Genomic DNA, 6716 nt, shown 5'->3' with positions numbered 1-6716 from the left:
AAAGCTACAACAAAAGCTCGATGTTAGGATGTCATACGAATTGAAGCAAAATAATTTACTCGATCGTATTTTTATCTGCGAAACTCTACAGTACAATGAAATTGAACTATTTTTGGAACGATTGATCTTGGGTAATGGAAAGTGGATTATATACGAGAATAATACGCAAGTAAAAAAAAATAGCAAAATGTGTTCTCCAACCAGTGGCATAGACTAAACTGACGTCAATTAACGTTTTTGGTAGGATTGTACAAAGACTTGTAGATTATGAGTTGTCTTCGCCTCGCAGTATGATTGATTCAGATCTGTACTATCAATAACTAATATTATTACAATAGACCATTGAAAAAAATCAACCTGAACTTTTGAACGGCAAAATTGTCTTCTTTCATTAAGACAATGCCAAATAACTTACATCTTGATTTACTCGGTAAAGACCGAGAAAATTTGGATGAAAAATTCTAACGCATACCCTGTATGGCCCTCATCTTGCACCATTGTACTATCATCTGTTTTGCCTCTGCAGAAATTGAATGGTGTTCATTTAGTTTCAATCAACGGATGCAAAAGTCACGATTTTTCGCTAGAAACTACAAAAGTTTTTCGGTCATGATATTATGGTTTTGCCAAAAAATAATAAAAGGCCATTGATGAAATTAGGGTTTACTAATATTATTTTAAAATATCGATAATATTTGATTCAATTTTGGCTTGAAAGTTGTCAGTACTTTTTTACAACCTAGGATACATATATATATATCAAAATGTATTTTACTTTTAATTTTCTGAAGGGAAGTCTATAATCTATAAACACTGCATATTTAACATATTTTGAATATAAAAGTATGTTATCATCCAGGTGCAGTGTGCAACCTACATAGTTCACCCCGCGTATGAAGGCATTCAGTTTACAACAATAATTATAATGGTTTCTAGTTATTATGGGTCCAATATGATGGTGAAGTTCCGTTTGTAGCAAATCGGTAGTTTGCATTGAAATCGTTCCAGAAGTTGCAAGTTCGATTTGAACAACAATTTTCGTGAAATAAATTTAGCAAATATTAATCATTACAAAGTTTATTACAGGGTGTAATCATATGTAAAGGCTATTTTCAAAATATAGCCCAGGCAACGTTTTTTCTTTTGAGGTTTAGTAATATAGTTGCTTATTTTCCACCGCTTACTTAAGAAAGCGGGGTTGCCAGAACTGTTTGCGATATTTTCTAATAAACGCATTCTTGGCTATAATTGTCTATTTCCATGACAAATACAAAAACACAACTAATGCCGATTTTCTTGTCTGACAAATCTGGCTTTCGTATATTTTTCCAACCTTCTACAATGCCAGATATATTTTCCGCTTTTTTATTGAAAAATGCTTACATTATGATCTTTCTCGTCTCCTATAAAAATGTTGTCATATGGTCAACTTTGTTTCCAGGACTACAGGAAAGCCCAAGGAATTACTGTGATTCTGTATTTACATATAGAGTTATCTGCGACATGTTCCTTTTGTCTATTCCCAGCTGTAGTACCTTAAACTTATCAACTTTGAGCCTGCTATTTTATTTCGATTAAACAAAATTGGGTACCGTAATTCTATCTATTCTACTAGTCGTAACTCTAAGTAATAGTAGAGTAGGTAACTTTTAGTTTTATCTTTCTCATGGTTGTTATGAGAATAACGCCAACTGACCTGTACTTAACGCCTACTGTCCTGTTTTTTCTGACAACTATAATTCTTTTCAACAGGATTCAATCTTAAATCTGACCAGTATCTCTCAGACTGTACTGCTGCATGTGCTAAAAGTCGTGGAAAAGATTGATTGTTTCAAACAGGGTTGAATTCGCTGAACATTAATATAACGTATGCGGCGGAAAGCTGTATCATTTTAAATAGATTACGAATAGAAAGCGTGATTTAGAAACTCTATACTCTCTAGTCTTTGGTGCTTCTATAAAACTTGCTCTAAGTTTGTAAAATCACGTTTTTGTTAAGTGAAATCTCTTCGACGTTTTCAAGGTTCTCGTTTTTACTCGTATTGCTTACAGTAACAAAGGCAGCTGTTTTTTTTCTAGAATTATACTCGCCTCACCGCTAATCAATAAAGCATAATTTTTCGATCATTATTATGTTCTAGATGCATACTTTTTTCGGTAACGTTTGATCGATTGCGTTTATCGGCTATTAGTTTAATTTAATCTTTACGGCTGGTCTATATATATATATATATATATATATATTAGAGATAGAAAGTTTAAGTGTTTACGTTTTTTTCTACCATCGTCATCGGCTACGGTTTCTTTATGGACAGTGAGAACTTCTCATTTTAGTGCTTTTATAAATCTCTATCAGAGCTTCTATTAGCTATACAGTAATTCTTTGACAACAGGGAGCTAGACTGAGTTAGAAGTGAGGCACAACAATGTCGTCTTTATTTTGCCTCCAAGTTGCTTTGAGGGTAACGAAGAACGGGGCAAACGCTACTCTTGTTACTGGAGCTTATTTATATATCCTTCCCTTTCCTATACTGCATGCACAATACATATAGTAGAGACCTTCCGCTCCGATGCCCTGTCATCGCTTCGTTTCCCAGTTTATCTGTTGACTAATTCTTTCTCAACGTCCTAAGGCCCCGATCGCGGAGTGGCCCCCATCGGTGTGTCTACCGTGACCTAGTAACATTGGCCCACTTGGCACTCCTGCGCGCTACGCCATACTATACCATGTAATCCATCGCTAGCCCCAATCTACTTGGCTTTCCCGCTGCTCTTTCTGTCGTTGCGACCCCCCCCCCCCCCCTACTTCCACTTCTATAACAACTGCTGTTGGTGTACCGCGCTAGCGCGATAATATGATGCTTTTATTATATTACGCACCTCGGTTGGCGGGGCTTGAACCAGCGACAAAAACTTACGCACATTGAAAACATTACAATAATCCGACAAAAGTTGCTTTGTCTGTTCACTACTTGCTCCTGTAGTTGACGTTGACTCGATCGACCAAGGAACTGGACCAACAAACGGTCAGGGTCGCACAAGAAAAAGGGGAGGAAAAAGATAAGGCCGACATTCTAGTTTGGTATTGTACAGTAGTACCTTGTAGCCAGAGAAGTGCCTAGCTATACGACGTTTTCAAAGTCCAACCTTTGTTGCAACCTACCAACCAACTGATGCTTTCAGCCTTACATCGTGTCCTGCCTACCAGCTATAAGCCACTTACGACCTGTGAAACAATGTTTCCTTTTGTAACTATCCGCGTAGCAATGCAAAAGTTGTGGTGGCGACGCGAAGAAAACTCGTGCGTTCGTCAAGTAGGGTATATATCATTAAGCAGCTGCGTCACCATCAATTCGCATCAAACATCGGAGAGAATGGGGAGAAGACGAGTCTGACCAACTATACATATGGTCACTGTACATGCTGACATTTAGACTGACGCAAAAAGGCCGACGAGAAGAGGCTGTAGACGACTGTGAACAACAATGGTGTCCGTGATGGGTATTGGCTCGTTGGCTTTCCTAGCGGCGGCCTGTCGGATTTGTGACACCGCCAGCGATAACAGCAACAAAAGGTAGACGCGACTACCCGAAAAGCAGAGAGCTGATAAGGTATGAACACTCCGGAAGGAAGCGAACTGGGTCGCCGCTTCCATGCCCACGGTGGCTTCTGCAGCAAAAGCTGTTGCCGACCGCTACTGATACTGCTACCGGTTCGTTGCCCGCCTCATATTGCCGCTTGGATTTTCGTCTGTTTGCTTGTTCCAGCTAATGTCAGCAATAGCAAGCGAAGAACCTAGCTAGTGGCTGTCGTCGCGCAATAGCCACGACGACATCGTTGACTAAACGCCACATATATACCCGGACGGTGGTCCTACGTTTTCTGGTCGTTCGTTTCTTGGTCGCGAGCTAAGTCCAACAAAAACTTAGCCAGTCGCCGATGGAGGCGTTATGTTTTCATTCTCGTATTAGCTATTACAGAACGAGAAGCAGAGGCTTATAGCACCTGAAGTTTGATGATGGCTAGAGAACGCCTGGCCGCCTAAAATTGTTACCATCTCATCAGGAGAATTTTATTGCCGATCTAAGGACTAAGGAATGGAACAGGAAGTAGAAGCGAACGGATATTATAGATGTGGCAGTGGCTGTAGTGCGATAGGCAAACTGATTGAGCCAAACACTGTAAATGATTTAGGTTGTAGTTGTATTACTAGATCTAATAGTAGAAGCAGCACGAAACATTTATTCTAGCAATAGTAGCGGTAGTTAATTTAGTCAAAATAATGACCAATAAGTGCTAGCGGTTCAACTAAGCATTGGAGCGGCAAGCCTTATATAACCATCATAGGTTTACTGGTCACCCAGCAGCGAGTAATATAGTAGTAATAAGTCAATCTGTTGTCGTTTATCCTCGTACTAATTGCTATACATAGGCGGCTAGCAGATCTCGACTTAACACGCAATTGCTGCCGGGCTGACAACTAAAGTGGTTGACGATCGGCCAATGCCTTATGTGCTGTTATGAGTTGTTTTATGTAACGAGTATCTCTACCACCGTAACCAGTTGCCGTGGCCGCGATGGACCGACGGACAGCTCGACGGTTGGTTGAATAAATGAAGGAACGGATAGCGATACACAATTCCCCCTCTTCTCCTTTTTTACACACACACATGCGCATACGCACACAACACAAGAACTCCTACCGCTGCTGCCGCTACAGCTGCTAAAAACTCATTGCTCCGCCTCCGAATACTCGGCTTGGGGTTGCCAACCCAATCAGAAAAGCACCACAAAGGAACCACGTACTATATACAAAAGCGAAAGTTAAATGGCTTGACCTGTCGCGGGGATCTGGCAGCAGGTGGTTTCCGCGCGGCTTACGACACATTACTGGGATAAACGGTGGCCAATACAGAAAAATAGAGAAGATCAAATAATAAACAGGTTGTAGAGGTATAATACAGTCGAGCATTAATTTGAAACATTACGATGGTTAACTGACAGTAAGACATATCCAGTAGTAAGTCGGTGATATGGCAAAACTTGATGCTGTTGAGAAAAGCTTTTAACATAGGCCTAATTTCATGATAAGGTCGAAACTACGCAACGAGAGAGTTTAGTTAAAAACTCGAGCAAAAGGCTGCTACGTATTATACAACATTTGTTAGACGGAAAGCAGTCCATTTTTTAATACCCGAGCACAGCTGGCGCGGTCCTATTTGGATATGACAAAATCCATGGGTTAACCATATGATAAAAAAAAATTCTGTCTTTTGTATAAAACTGTACGTGTTTCGTTACGTCTTAGTACGTTTTTTCTGCTTATTCTATTTCCGAGCTGAACTGAATCATATCAACTCAATTAATAATATTTCTGCTCGACCCTTCGAGACCGAGTAAAATATGTAGTTCAAATTTAGACTCAATATTGACAATTTAAATAATTTAGAAAAGTAAATAACGTCTTGTTCTGATGTTGCATTCTGTTTACCGAGATAACTCTTAATTTCGAAAGAATTGAATAATCCAATATTCTTATATAATGCAACACAGTACAAACATTTACTTTTTGTGTGGTGACACCAAAACGAGTTGTTGCGTACCTATTTGAGTAAAAAGTTATTGTGCTTTTCAGCTTACAACTTTTGTATGAAAACAGAAGACACAGAAAGCATTATTAGTGGGCCGACATAAGCATTAGATTGCATCTGGCATTTGTCATAAAACGAAAACCATAACTAACATTCAAGGCAAAATTCTCCTTAAAATCGAGCAGTCAAATTTACTTCTTATTATTATTATTTACGAATTATCTATATATATTAAATCGTCAGTGGCCACCACTTCTGCTACACTAGCTACTTTAGGTATCCTCTGTATTACGACATCAGTTTGTCTCATTATATCAGATTATATCGTGTACAAAAAACTGGTCATTGAAAAATTTCCTGGATTATTTGGATAAAAATTGGTGTTACGGCTGTGCCTAAGTAGAGCTTTGAATAAGGCATGCAGTTAACTGATACAATTACCAAATACCGAGCCAAGGATCTGTTACGGTTCCTAAATAATGCCAAATACGAAATTCAGATCACTTCAAATGGAGGGCTTCAGCTACCTGGGCCAGGTAGCTCTCTGATTCAACTGATAAAATGAACACTATGATATCTATGGCTGGTTGCGCATTGTCATTCTTTCGTTATTTAGACAAAAGCTTTCCAGGAAAATATTTTTTCGCTTGAACCTGGGCACCAGCACTAATGGCTTTCCCTAGAGATGCCACATTAAAAGATATAGTTTTTCGATTCTATTCCTTTATATCGTACAAGGAGTTGAATTTATTGTTTTACGAGCTTTTGGGCTAACTTCTGAACAAGATCGTACTCCGTTCCATAGATTTGTGTTTTATATTTTCATGTACACCTAATTCCCAAACCATCGAAATGATGAAAAACACATCGACTTTCGGTCAAGCAAAAAAACATTGTGATATCATGCCTAAGTGTGCCATAATTTTGGAATAAGCTGCATTTGTTTAATATCGCTATGTAAATTGTTTCCCGTTGATGACATGTTGATTTAGTGACAGATGCTCCTTTATTGTAAATTTTTGTTTTTTTTTGCAATTTTGCTAATCAATATTTTTTAAACGCAGTATAGGTGCTGGTTGGATAATTCCTGCCTTTTTTTAAATGATAGGATCGGTAAACCTTGCG

The sequence above is a fragment of the Varroa destructor genome, unplaced genomic scaffold (genome assembly GCF_002443255.2).
Source record: "Varroa destructor unplaced genomic scaffold, Vdes_3.0 BEIS01000005.1, whole genome shotgun sequence".
NCBI classification, from domain to species: Eukaryota; Metazoa; Arthropoda; class Arachnida; order Mesostigmata; family Varroidae; genus Varroa; species Varroa destructor.
Note: the sequence above shows the minus strand (reverse complement) of the source record.